Raw genomic sequence first — 13,695 nt, forward strand, 5'->3', positions numbered from 1 at the left:
ATGCTGGACATACACAAACATTTGTCAAGGAAAAAGAATTTTCTTTATTTACACACAGACCCAGGGAGGTCCAGTGCATAAGACTCCATGCTCCCAGTGCAGGGGCATAGGTTTGATCCCTGGTTGGAGAAGTAAGATTCTGCTTGCCTCACAGCAAAGCCCCCCAAACAGGAAATTACACACATACACGCAAACACACATACACGCGAACACGCACACCCGCACACCCTAACACAATAATCCAGGGGCAGAGAAGGACTGAGATTTCACTCGTGAGAATTGGTGGACTCCTAGGACAGGCTGGCAGTGGCCCCTTCAGGAGGCAGCTTTCACTATTTCTCATCTCGTTTCCTCACCCCAGTTTATGACATCCCCCTCCTCATGATTGTGAGACTCACCTTCTCTGGTCTGAGGTTCTCTTTAAGGCCTCGGCCACATGTAAGGCTGGGGGCCTCCCAGGCCTGAACCCCACCATCCACTCCCACCAATGTGACTTTATTGTTACTACCTCTGTGCAAATCAGCCAGAAAAAGATGGGCCTCTGCATTCACTTGACCCTGTTTCCCAGCCTGGCCTGATGACTTTCAGTTTCCTTCTCTGCCTTTGTGGACGGGTTGTCCCTCTGGCTCCCACAGGCTTAGCTAAACGCCCTCTGTCCAGTGATGGCCCGAGTGATTAATCTGTGGCTCGTTTCCTCCCCTCTTCCCTGGAGCGTGTGCAAGGCCCATCCATCAAGATGCCCAGATAATTGAAGCAGTCCCCCTTCGTTCAGGGCCGTGCCTAAGCAGAGATGTTGGCTGGAGACCTGTGCTGTTCGCTGTGATTACTCCTGAGTGAATCCCTGGGGCTCTTGTCTGCCTCCTTCAGCTCCTCATCTCCTTGAACCACGTGTCTGTAATGGTCTCTCCTCCTCCCACCAAGACTTTTCACCCCAGGCTGGCCTTAGCAATCATTTCACCTTGACCCCTAAGAAGAGCTGTTCCACCGAAGAACAAGACAGGCAGAATCAATTCAGTGCAGTCTGAGGGAGCTGAGTTGGCCACTAGAAAGAACTTTCTTCCCTGAGGCTTGGAGAAAGGCAGTGGGATCTTTCTAGATCTCTGGGGAAGGGAGGAGGATGAGTCTCTCTTGAGATCTTTTAGAGGAATGAATGACCTCCCTGAGCCCTTGCCCAGTCTAAGGAGAGTTCTTGGAGTTGGAAGAGACCTAGGACTTATCTACCCCACCCTCCCTCTCAATGCCGATTTTGGGGTGCTTTGTCTTAGCACAAATCCTCCTTCACTGTTCATTTATTCACTCAGCCACTCATTTCACAACACAGTAAGGTCCCTACATACAAACCTTTAAGTTTCAAACTTTTCGAAGATACAGACGTGCATCTGGTTCCAGTGGGGAACCAGAACCAATTCTGTCAACGTCAGGCATTAGTGAAGTTGCATCTCGCCCTCTGTTTCCTATTGCTGATGACCCTTCAGCTCTACCATCTCTCACCTCCTCTCCCTCCTCCAGTCAGTAACTCTTCTTGCCTGTCCACTCAATGCCAGCTCCTGGATGTCAGCTGTTGTACTGTACAATGTACTTTTCAAGGTACTGTACTATAAGATTGAAAATATTTTCATGTTTGTTTTTATGTATTATTTGCATACCAAGTATGATAAACCTATTACAGTACAGGGCTATATAGCTGACTGTGTCAGTTGGATGCCTAGGCTAACTTTGTTGGATTTATAAACAAACTGGAGTTACGAATGTGCTCTAAGAATAAAACTTGTTTGTGTGTAAGGGACTCACAGCATCTTATGACCAGATCTTCACTGTCCCAAGCACAGGGTAGGGACAGGTGACATCAGCAAAGTAGGGTCTGGCTAACATGGAGGGATGAGAAGGTTGTTTCCAGACTATTAAGTTAATAAAAGCAATAAACCTCCTTGGTTGTTTTCAGTTCAGTTCAGTCGCTCAGTCGTGTCCGACTCTTTGCGACCCCATGAATCGCAGCACGCCAGGCCTCACTGTGCATCAGCAGCTCCCGGAGTTCACCCAGACTCACGTCCATTGAGTCCGTGATGCCATCCAGCCATCTCATCCTTGGTCGTCCCCTTCTCCTTCTGCTCCCAATCCCTCCCAGCATCAGAGTCTTTTCCAATCAGTCAACTCTTCGCATGAGGTGGCCAAAGTACTGGAGTTTCAGCTTTAGCATCATTCCTTCCAAAGAAATCCCAGGGCTGATCTCCTTCAGAATGGACTGGTTGTATCTCCTTGCAGTCCAAGGGACTCTCAAGAGTCTTCTCCAACACCACAGTTCAAACGCATCGATTCTTTGGGGCTCAGCCTTCTTCACAGTCCAACTCTCACATCCATACATGACCACAGGAAAAACCATAGCCTTGACTAGACAGACCTTAGTCGGCAAAGTAATGTCTCTGCTTTTGAATATGCTATCTAGGTTGGTCATAACTTTTCTTCCAAGGGGTAAGCATCTTTTAATTTCTTGGCTGCAGTCACCATCTGCAGTGATTTTGGAGCCCAAAAAGATAAAGTCTGACACTGTTTCCACTGTTTCCCCATCTATTTCCCATGAAGTGATGGGACTTTGTTTTCTGAATGATCTTCATTTTCTGAATGTTGAGCTTTAAGCCAACTTTTTCACTCTCCACTTTCGCTTTCATCAAGAGGCTTTTGAGTTCCTCTTCACTTTCTGCCATAAGGGTGGTGTCATCTGCATATCTGAAGTTATTGATATTTCTCCCGGCAATCTTGATTCCAGCTTGTGTTTCTTCCAGCCCAGCGTGTCTCATGATGTACTCTGCATAGAAGTTAAATAAGCAGGTGACAATATACAGCCTTGATGTACTCCTTTTCCTATTTGGAACCAGTCTGTTGTTCCATGTCCAGTTCTAACTGTTGCTTCCTGGCCTGCATACAGATTTCTCAAGAGGCAGGTCAGGTGGTCTGGTATGCCCATCTCTCTCAGAATTTTCCACAGTTTATTGTGATCCACACAGTCAAAGGCTTTGGCATAGTCAATAAAGCAGAAATAGATGTTTTTCTGGAATTCTCTTGCTTTTTTGATGATCCAGCGGATGTTGGCAATTTGATCTCTGGTTCCTTTGCCTTTTCTAAAACCAGCTTGAACATCAGGAAGTTCACGGTTCATGTACTGCTGAAGCCTGCCTTGGAGAATTTTGAGCATTACTTTACTAGCATGTGAGATGAGGAATATTCAATAAGAACAGCTTTGCATTCAAGGGGATGTCCTGTCTTTGAACCAATGCCAATCAACTTGGCAGTGAACTGAAGATGCGTGATCACTCCCGTGAGGAAACCTCTCACGTGTGTAGCCCTGAAAACACGCACTGTGCAACAAAGGATCTGAAATCCTGGATTTGGCTCAATGAGTAACTCAGAGATGCAGAGAATTTGAAGCAGTCACTGTGCTCAGCATATCAAAGACATGTGGAGTCTGGCTGCCTCACTGGGAATCCAAGTCTTCTAAAACACGATCCCAACTTAATTTTCTCCTGAGAGTCTGCTAATATTAGACCTCTGGAGGGCCTCACCACTGGTGGTGTCTACCCCCACCCTCCAAAGAAGGTGAGTATATAACATTACTAAAAACCATAACACAAGGGTAAGGAAGTCTGATTCTGTTCCAGTTTTCCCCATAATGTCTTTCTGATGCTGTTTTGAAAATATCAAATGAGAAATGCTTAAACAAAAAGGTTGGCATCCTGGCTGTGTTGATGGCCTGGGTATGTGTGTAGTATGATGGAAGGCAAGCAAGCATTGTTTACTGTCCCCACCAGGACCCCCCATTCACTGTTAGCCTGTTCCTGACCCCAAGCTCAGGACGTCGAAGGCTCTTGAGATTCCTTTGCCCCACGCATCTCTCTCTTTCTCTCTTTTCCTCCATAATTCTTACTTTTCATCTAAGACTCCCGTTCAACTTCAACTCCCAGACTAGCAGCACCACCAACCAAGGAGGCCTCCATTGGTTATTCACACACAGAGAAAGCCCCCTGCCTCTGATCTCCCGTGGAAAGTGTTGTCTGCATCACTTAATAATATACTACTTGTGGCATACTCCACATTCTTGCTTCGAGCTTATAATTAACTTTTCAAGTGTTCTTGTATTGTTTATCTAATGAATCTATGAGTGTTTGAGGGCAAGACTCAGGTTTTCATTTCCTTCTGGTGCTGTAAGGAATAGAAACCACCTTCACATTTCAAAGATGCTTCTTCCTTTGGTCAGTCCCTCCTAACATGAGGAAGAAAGAGACTCACTTTAGAAGTGGAAATTCTCAAACACTGAGAACACATTTCATTTATGAAATATTGAACTAAAGGTTGGTGATCATGTGGTGCCCATGCTATGGTACCTTGAAATGCACCATCAAGCACTGGTTAATGTGAAAGGGGAAGTAAAACCTTACATGTTGTAGAAATGCTTAGATCCTCAATAATATCTCTCTACTTTTCCTTCCACCCCATGCCTGCTCCCTACCAAAGCCTTCCACTCTAATCCACGTTTGAGAGTTATCAAAATAGTGAAATAGCTCACCTATTACCACCTCAATTCCAATTATTTCTTTTTATTTATTTGTTTATGGCTTTGTCAGTTCTTGGTTGTGTCACGAGGGACCTTTTATATTGCTGCATGCAGGCTTCTCTCTAGTTGTGCTTGGGTTTAGTTGCCCCATGGCATGTGGAATCTCAGTTACCTAACTAGGGATCAGACCCATAGCCCCTGCACTGGAAGGCAGAGTCTTGACCGCTGGACCACGAGAGAAGTCCCTCAGCTCCAGTTAATTTCATGCTGTGAGTCAGCCTCCCTGCACAGGTGCTAGGAGAGCAGGCGGAGGCCAGTTGCATTTCTGTGGGGCGAGAGGAAGGTTGGAAAAGACTAGAGCTTTAGATCCTCAGTACCTTTAGATCCGGGTACCACTTCTACAGGTCACGTTTCTCTGTGTTAGAGCAAGAAGAACCAAGAGGAATAGCCTCGAGAGAAGTGTACGATTCAAGACAAGATGGTTGCTGACGCCAAGTCTGCAGAGCAGCAGCACAAAATGAGCAAGTGTGCAATGCTCATGGGAGAAGAGGAAGGCAAGAGGGAGCTAGAGCGCGCTGTAGATTTGGTGCAAAGCAGGAGGCGAGAAAATGTAGTTGGCTAGAGCAGAGGGGAAGGGGACAGAAGCTTGAGGAGCCTTTGTTTATTTAGTTTGGGAATAGGGAGATGAGCACACTCATAACTAAAATGACCAAAGATTCACGGGATGCAAGTGGTAAAACAAGGATGGCCAGGGTGGTGACTGTGTTGAGAAGGAATTAACCAGAGGCAGGGGAGGGGGAGCTTTCCTTTTGAGAAGCAGATCAATATTTGTTATAATGTATAATATAAGAGGCCTTTGGTTGTAAGTGAGAAAGCCAAAATTTTATTTTAAAGTTTTAATTTCATATTAGAGTATAATTGATGTACAGTGTTGTTAATTTCAAGTATAAAGCCAGGTGATTTAGTTACATATATGCTGCTGCTAAGTTGCTTCAGTCGTGTCCGACTCTCTGTGACCCCACAGATGGCAGCCCATCAGGCTCTGCTGTCCCTGGGATTCTCCAGGCAAGAACACTGGAGTGGGCTGCCATTTCCCTCTCCAGTGCATGAAAGTGAAAAGTGAAAGTGAAGTTGCTCAGTCGTGTCCGACTCCTAGCGACCCCATGGACTGCAGCCTACCAGGCTCCCTCGTCCATGGGATTTTCAGGCAAAATTTTTTCCCGGAGTCTTTTATAGCTTGTTACAGAGTATCAAGTAGAATTCCCTGTGCTGTACCGTAGGTCCTTGTTGACTATGATTGTTTTATATATCGTAGTGTGTATCAGAAGATGAGATGGTTGGATGCCGTCACCAGTTCAATGAACATGAACTTGGGCAAAGTCTGGGAGATGGTGAGGGATAGGGAAGCCTGGTGTGCTGCAGTCCATAGGGTCGGGAAGAGTAGGGCACGACTTAGCAACTGAACAACAAAAACAGTGTACATGTCAGTCTCAACCTCCTAATTTACACCCCTCTCCCAACCTTCCCCTTTGGGAACCATACATTTGTTTTTTTACTCTGTGAGTCTGTTTGAGAGAAACCAATTTGAATCAGTTAAGTTTAAAAACAAAGAAAAAAGGCATGGCTGAGCCTCAGGAGCTTCCAGAATGTTCGAGACTCTTCCTCCATAGCCGTCAGGTCCGCTCTGCTTCCCCCTCCTTCTCTCGGCCTCTGCAGGTCCTCAGCGTCTTCAGTGTTGGGGGGGAAACAGGACTGAGGCTGCAGCCGAAGGAGAGGGACTGTACTGACTTTCTTGGCCCCAAATTCAAAATTCCACAGAAAGTTTCTCACTGGTCCATCTTGAATCTGTAGGAGCCAAACTGGGGTCAACAGATTGTGCGAGGCTGTGCGGAGGCTGCTGTAGGTGAGCACCTGCCCCACTGAAGAGGGTGTCCTGTCGATCTGTGTAGTTCAGAGGTGGAGGGAAGTTTAGGAAGGCTCTGACAGGTTCACATCTCAGGTTTGTCTTGTCTTTGTTTTTTGTTCTCAGGGAAGTTAGAGCCTCTGCCAAGAATATGGGAGGGAGGTGGAGGGAGGTTTGGACTGCAGAAGGTTTGGCATGCTAAAGTATGAACTGAACAAGTCTGTGGGACAACAGAGCAATGTGGAGAGGCAGTCAAGGGTAGGAAGTGCAGGAATGTGAAGGGGTCAGCCCAGATTTATTCACCAGATGAACATTATTGATGACAGTCTATTATCTCTTAACCCTGGACCTGGCACCAATAAAAACAGACAGTTGGGCTGATCCAGCACTGGAGAGAGGCAATATAGCTGCTTCAGGTAGAGGGGGCACAGGAGCCTGGGGCAGGGGCAGAGGGCTGAGGTCGCTGGAGATGGGTCCACAAAAGGGGACGCGGGCCTTATCAGGGAGAAGCTGACACTGTCGTCTCAGTGGTATCCTGTTCATGGCCCTTCCCAGCATAGATGGCCTCAGGTTAGGTGAATCCAGTCTGTTTTGGTCAGGAATGTGTGTGTGCATGTGTGTGACATGGACTGTACGCTGCGAAGCTCCTCTGTCCTTAGGATTTTCCCAGGAAAAAGCCAGTTCCTTCTCCAGGGGTTCTTCCTGACCCAGGGATCAAACCCATGTCTCTTGTGTCTCCTGCATTAGCAGGAAGAATCTTTACCACTGTGCCATCTGGGAAGGCCATACTCAGAAAAGTCCCATGTGATTATCCATGGCACTTCTTTTCATTACTGACAGGTCCCTATGATGCTAGATCATGCGGTCAGCCCTTACTCAGCCTCGCAGGGATGTCACTTCTTTGTGGGTTGTCATTCCTAATGATCTGGAAAGGCTAAGTCCTGGTTCTCAACCTGTATCTCTCCTGTTGGTCCCACCCAGGGAAATGGAGATTTCTGCAAGTCTCCAGTGCCTGCAGTTATGAGGTCCAAAGAGGATGGATCAGAGAAGGAAACATAGCTACTCCGGCCTCTCCGGCTGCTCACAAGAGGGAGACACCCATTAGCAGAGGCGAGAGGGGATGGCTCCCTTCCTTGTTGGCAGTGGGCTTGGAAATACCACCCATAGCCACACTGGCTTCCCCCAGGCCACCTGATACACCTCAGGCGCCTCAGGGCAGGAAGTCTCAGAAACCAGGCATGGTTTCTGACTGCCCACTTCAACTCTGGTTGGCATGAAAAAGAGAAGGGCTGTGTAGGAACTGTCTCTGTGCCACAGTGGAAACCGAAGTAGATTCTCAGTACAAACTCACATGACTGAATGGCTGTCGTCTCCAGAAGAGACTGGAGCTGTCCTATCCCAGAGGTGCTTCCGCTGGTGGCCTTGAACTTGGTTTGCAGACAGAAACTGCTCTGGTACACCACAGGAGATGGGGCAACTGAGGATGGGGGTCTGGGGGAGACTGGCAGGAGCTGGGGCAGGATTTTTTTCCTGACCCCAGCTGGTGATCAGCTCATACCCTAAAGCAGAAGGATTAATAACCAGGGTAATTTTATCCCTGTTAGAATGTAACTACAGATGTGGGCTTACTGGCTGAAACAGCTAATCCTTTCTACATTTGGCTCACTCATGAAATCCGATGCCTGAGGTTGTCTAAAGCACTGTTTGCACACGGGCCTGCGCTGGGCGCGGCCTCTCTCTCTGGGCTGAGTGGGCAGCTGTGGGGTGGGGTGGGGAGGCTTCTGAGCTCTGGCCTCTTGCAAGCTGCCTTTTCCCTGAGCCGGTGATGGAGGCAAAGGCCCGAGGCCTGTGTGTCTGTGGACTTGATGGGTGCAGTTGAAGGAAAACGCCAGGTGTTGGAGTGGGTGGGTGCACAGAGAGCCTGGAGAGGAGGAGGGGGGAAAAAAACCCCAACAACTCTTGGAAAACAATCTAAGGTTCATTTCGACCTTAAATCCCTGAGACTCGAGGGATGGGGAGGCAGCAGGAGGGGGAGGGAAGGGGGAGCCCCAGGTCGGGCCAGCAGGCACCCCGGATTTACAGCGAGGCGATGGTTGGAGGCTGCAAAGCGAGGAGACACAATTATTAATAATCAAAGAGCTACTGCTGCTGGAGCAGAGATGAAAGGCTTTCCAGGCCAGTCGGTGATGCTCCTGGAGCTCTCCCCTGGGCAGCCACCTGCGGTGAGTAACAGGAGACAATGTTCCTCTGGTCGCTGAGGTCCGTGAGTCGGTGCTGCCAGAGGTGTGGCGATCCCGGGAGCCCTGGAGTGGTGGTGGGTGTGGCCTGAGGCAGAGGGCGGGGCCCCAGTGAGCAGGCGCAAGTGACCCCGCCTCCCCGCCTCCCCACCTCCTGGTGGGCGTGGCCACGACGTCACCGGGCCAGGTCTCCCCGGGACCCCAGGCAACCCAGCCCTTGACCTCAGCCGCTCTTAGGCCCTGTGACCATGCCACCCACCGGTGCCAGCGCACCGGTCGCTTTCCCCCTTCTTCCCACCTTTCACCCCTCCCAAATCTTTAGTCTGGGCTGCAGGAACCTGAGAGGTTAAACCTTCATTCTTGAGCGCCACCTTCCAGAAACTTCTACAGACGCCCCAGGGTTCTTGGAAGACGTTGAGAGGAAAGTAGAGCAGCCCCACCCGAAAGTTCCAGAAGCAGAGATGGCGTTTGCCCCAGAGGGGAGTTGGGAAGGGCAAAGTAGCCAAAGGGCTTGTAAGAACACCTTCCTCCCCTGTCCCCTTACCTGGGGCCGTCATTGATGTCCCACCCCCTCCCCCCAAGCCCCAGCCCCTAAGAACCTCTCCACCGCGGGGTCGGGGCGGGGGCGGGGGTGGGGGGGGAGGATTCTGCCTCCGGGGCGGGGTCCCAGGGTTGGGAAAGGTCGCATCGCCATGGCAACGGACTCTTCCGTGGGAATAACGAACTCTCAAAAGTGCGGCAAATTGGAGAGGGACCTGCTGAGTGCCAGCTGGGGCTCCAGGGAGGCGGGGGGATGGGCGGTCTGCAGGGAGTGGAGGGGGTTGCCTTGACAGGCGACCCCAAGCCTGGATTCAGGGCTGCATGCATTCCCTGGAAGTCAGATGGGGCCACACACGCGGGACACGTGATGTGATGTGCTGCTCTCCCCTGGCCTCCGGGTCCCGTCCGCTGACTCATTTAGAAGGGCCGCCGCCCAGTGACAGCCCAGGCTGAGGGGGGCGCTTCCCACTCCCCTAGCAGGTGAGACCAGCAGCTCTTGTGGGAGGACAGGTGGGTTGGCTGTGGAATTCAGTTCTACCTGGGTGAGGCCATTGACATGTTTTACAGTTCCTTTTTAAAGTTTTTAAAGCTGTATCAGCCATTTAAAAAGTCTATATGTTTTTTCAGTTCGGAAACGTGTAAAGAAGGAAATGAACATGAGCCGCAGTCCCCATCTTCCCACCCGAACATAACCAACTACTGTTAGCATTTCGCTGTCGTCCTCCTGACATGCTCACATGGTCACCTAGGGATGTACTAGGGATGAAAGTAGATTCCATGATGTTTCGTCATCTGAATTTTCACTTACCGTACCAAAGACAGGGAAAGACATAGAAACACACAGTACTGTTGAATATTATTTCAAATGGCAACATAGGGTTACTGTGATTTGTTAGCTAATTTCTTCTTGCTGGAAAAATTTAAATTATTTCCCAATTTTTATTCTTCTACATGGTAGAAGGATAAACATCCTTCTACATACCTATTTGCATTCAGTTTTCTTAAACTTCTAGAAGAATTACTGGGCATTTAAATTTTTAATGTATATTTCTGAATTATGGTTCTGGGTTTTTTGTTTGTTTTTTTGGTCTTTTGTTTCTTTTTTGTTTTTTTGAGAGCCAGTGGACTTTATTTTCTCCCTATCGGTATTAGGAATCAGGGAAAGATTCATTATACAGTTTATATTCTCCCCAAATCAAGATCTGAAATGAGTTTGGGTGTGAATAGATTTTTTTCTAGAGGCTATCCAGGAAGCAGGCTTCCCTGGTGGCTCTGAGGGTAAAGGATCTGCCTGCAATGTGGGAGACCTGGGTTCGATCCCAGGGTTGGGAAGATCCCCTGGAGGAGGGCATTGCAACCCACTCCAGTATTCTTGCCTGGAGAATCCACATGGACAAAGGAGTATGGCGGGTTACAGTCCTTGGGGTTGCAAAGAATCAGACATGACTGAGTGACTAAGCACATTTATCCAGGAAGCACTCTGAAGGGGTAGCAGTCAGGTGCACTAGTTAGTGAATGGGTTACTCCTGTGGGCGGCAGGGCCGATCCCCTTGGGGATCCTCTGGGAGACCACACAGGACCACCCTCAGAATTGACCCCCATTTGTTTCTGCAAGGCATCAGCTCTCCAGATTGGCTGATTTCCCCCCACTATTATGTGGAAAATGTCCACAGGTAAATTCTGAGAAAGACCAAGAGGATGCAGTCGGAGCACTCACAGCCTCAGTGACGAATGAATGATTGCTCCTTACCCTGAACTCAAGCCAAGGCATGAGGCTAATCCAGGACACAGTTGCAAAATGGGTTAAGATTCCATCAGCCCCTTCACCTTCCCTCTCAGCTCCCTAAAACATCTCTTGGTGCCAACTCCATGCTGCCCCCAGCTTCCAAGATACTTGATTCTCCAAAACACATGAAAGAGGTCTTCTCCTGATTAGAGTCAGAGACAAAATATGCTAGTTACTCTTCCAAGCACGTTTATATTTTAAGACAGGGGAGAATAGCTCTTCACTGAAGAAACTGATGATAACATTGGCATTTCAGACATGGTGGCAGCTAACGGCTTTCCTGGCGGGACACCCAGCCCCGTGGCTTGTCCAGCACAGGAATTCTGCTCGTCCTTTCCTGAACTGTGGCAGGTGAGAGGAGGCAGGGAGGTGGAAGTGGAGGAGGCAGGGAGGGAAGAGTCCAGAGATTTGATTTGCTAGTATGGAGGACACTGGCCTGTGGATTTTAGAAACTGAGAGGAAAAGAGGAAATCTGTGCGGGGGCGGGGGGTGAGGAGGGGTGGGGGAGGGAGGAATCAGTTGCTGGAGGTGTCCACATCAAAAACAAAAATCTTAAAAAAAAAAGATTGAGCAGTTTGCCCTCCTTCCTCTCTGACTCCTCCTTCTTGGTGTCCTTCAGGGATCCTACTTTCTTCTGCCAGTCCCCTGCAGGCTGGTGCTACCTAGAGTTCAGTCCTGGACCTGTTTTCTTCTCCAGCTGCATGCACTGTGCAGCCAGTATGCCTTCATGGCTTCTGCAGCCGCCACAGCACACATATGCTGGCCCAGCTTGTCGGAGGGGAGCCTAGGTCCCGACTGTCCAGAAGTTGACAGCATTCAGGGTAGTGGGAGGAATCTTGGGGTACACAGGTACTCCCTTTGGTGTGTGTTCTCTTGCTGTGTTTGAAAGCTAGTGTCCCTAGTTGAGTTGTGAGCTGTGAGAACAAGGGCTTGACTTTGATTCGCTAAATCTGCAGTGACCAGCAGACACTGGTGGAGCTGCCCTCCGTGGGTGTTTCTCCAGCAGCACCATTGTGGGGACCTAGGAGAGAGGGCTTCTCTGATAGCTCAATTGGTAAAGAATCTTCCTGCAGTGCAGGAGACCCCAGATTGATTCCTGGGTCAGGAAGATCCCTTGGAGAACGGATAGGCTACCCACTCCAGTATTTTGGGGCTTCCCTTGTGGCTTAGCTGGTAAAGAATCTGCCTGCAATGCAGGAGACCTGAGTTCAGTCCCTGGGTTGGGAAGATCCCCTGGAGAAAGGAAAGGCTGTCCACTCCAGTGTTCTGGCCTGGAGAGTTCCATGGACTGTATAGTCCATGGGGTCACAAACAGTTGGACATGACTAAGCGCCTTTCACTTTTAGGAGGATGGGGGCCAGCACCTTTCCATGCAGCATCTTTGTTTCTACTGACACAGGGACCGCCACCCCCCACCCCCCCCCCCCACCACAGCCATTCACAATTCCTCAGAACCTTCTACTCCCCAAATGCAGTAGATTTCCAGTTTTCATCCCCACTCCTCTCTTTGCAGCACCTGGCACTATTCACCACCTCCACCATCTTGAAACCATCCTTCCTTGGCCTCCCTAACATCACACCCTCGCCTCGTCCTGCTGTCCAATGCGCTGTTTTCTTTCATCTCCTAAACATAGTCCTCCCCGAAGACTCCGTCCTCTGGCGTGGTGTGAGGCAGTGGAAAGAATGCAGGTTTGGGAGCCAGCATGGCTGTTGGATCCTGGGCTGTGTCATTTATTAGCTGGGTGACCTCTCTGAGCCTCCATTTGCTCAACTGTAACATGCAGATTAATCAGGAGGGCTGAAGATGCGGTGGGTAAAGGGTCTGACACAAAGTCATGGCTAAACACAGGGCAGTTGTGGGTGTTCCTGTGTGACTCTGCCAAGCATTACACAAGCCCCTGTTGACTCACCCACTGCTCACCTCTGGGCTGGGGGAGCCAGCACTCTTTCCCCATCCCTGAATCCTCTCCTGTATCTGGTCCTGGATGCCACATATGTGTAAATGTTTCCACTTTTGATGTCCTGCCATGACCCAGGCATTGGCCTGCAGAAACCTACCTTGTCATCCTTCTTTCTCTGAAACTCTTCCTGCCAGGATTTCCCCTGGTTCAGCCATCCACACGCTGCTATTTCCCAGCCTTTTGGGATAAAAAACTTGGGAGTGTCTTTGATTCAGCCATCTCTTTGGCTTTTCATATTTGGAAATCGCTATGATTATTGGTCCAGGGACTTCACATGCATTTCTGACTTCATCTCAACAGAACTTTGAAGCTGGCTATTATAGAAATGTGGCCTGGAGATGCAAAATCATCTGCCAGGAGAGCGAATAGTAGAGCAGGACTTGGACTCAGAGCCTAGCTTATCCCATTTCTTGGAAATTCCCTCCCCGGAATAATGGGAAGTCAGACTGGTCCCACATCCCACTAACTGAAAATGTTGGGGTCTCTGCATCTTAAGAACAAACTGATGAACCTTTCCTAGTGTCTATCTGCAGCTGTCAGGTTTCTCCTGTCTCCCCCTGGTACATACCCACCAGTCTGCCTTACTCTCTGCTCTGGGTTCCTTAGTCACTGCCAGCTAACATCCACCTCCCTGGAGTGGCCCCTACCATGTCATTTGATCCCCAAGACACTTTGTGGCCCTCACCATACCTGAGCCCTGTTTAACCTCTTCACAACCTGTC

At 49.3% G+C, this 13,695-nt stretch overlaps 1 long non-coding RNA gene across 3 annotated transcripts in view; it reads left to right on the forward strand.

Moving 5' to 3' along the window:
* Nucleotides 1–8,220: 8,220 nt before the first annotated feature.
* Nucleotides 8,221–13,695, forward strand: part of LOC121816315 (uncharacterized) — a 78,169-nt gene continuing 72,694 nt past the window's right edge. For all 3 annotated transcript variants that reach the window (XR_006055849.2, XR_009596048.1, XR_009596047.1), the window contains exons 1-2: nt 8,221–8,671; nt 11,269–11,363. This is a non-coding gene — a long non-coding RNA (uncharacterized LOC121816315). The remainder of the gene's footprint in view (nt 8,672–11,268; nt 11,364–13,695) is intronic.

This window comes from Ovis aries, chromosome 13 (genome assembly GCF_016772045.2).
Source record: "Ovis aries strain OAR_USU_Benz2616 breed Rambouillet chromosome 13, ARS-UI_Ramb_v3.0, whole genome shotgun sequence".
Lineage (NCBI taxonomy): Eukaryota > Metazoa > Chordata > Mammalia > Artiodactyla > Bovidae > Ovis > Ovis aries.